The sequence below is a fragment of the Orycteropus afer genome, unplaced genomic scaffold (genome assembly GCF_000298275.1).
Source record: "Orycteropus afer afer isolate SDZICR_OR568_19922 unplaced genomic scaffold, OryAfe1.0 scaffold00718, whole genome shotgun sequence".
Taxonomy (NCBI): domain Eukaryota; kingdom Metazoa; phylum Chordata; class Mammalia; order Tubulidentata; family Orycteropodidae; genus Orycteropus; species Orycteropus afer.
The window spans coordinates 491205-491884 of NW_006922305.1; positions in this window are offsets into that span (position 1 = coordinate 491205).

The following is a 680-nucleotide window of genomic DNA, read 5'->3' on the forward strand; positions in this document are numbered from 1 at the left end:
GGGTTTGAACCGCCAGCCTTCTGGTTAGCAGTCAAGTGCCTTTAGGCACTATGCTACCAGGGTTAGAGGGGTTATATTAAGAAATTCACTGTACCACACCTCCAAGTCATAGGAATCAGTTTTGGGCTGATCCTGGTTATTATGCCCCCTAAAGTTAGGTAGGTTTTGAAGCTACTAATATTACTACCCCCATGTTACAGGAATCCTGGAGGAAACAGCCATAGGAAATGTCCTTTTGCCTTTATGACATTGCTGCTGTTGAGGACACTGTATGCCACATCCCCTTTAAAATGACCCATAAAAGACAATGACTCAGACTAATGCCCCATGAAATACTGAATTTCTCTGAAGAACTGGTCTGCCTTTCCCTCAAAATCAGTGCCTGTCATATAAATTATAATGATATAAATTATAATGATTCTCTTGTGTTAGCCAGAGATATCAAACACAAGTGGACAGCTAACATAACCCGCAGGACCTTGCACTCACATATTCCAACACTAGGAACTCAGTGTTCATTCTACACACACATTACATTCCGGATCCTAATTTGCCTCATGCTGAAGCAGGAGTTTATTTCTCTCCAGCTCTTATTTCTCCTAATTTATACTTTGCAGATAACTGAACTGATATTTTACAAGCCTCCACAAATCCATTAGGGAACAAAGGAAAGAATAAAA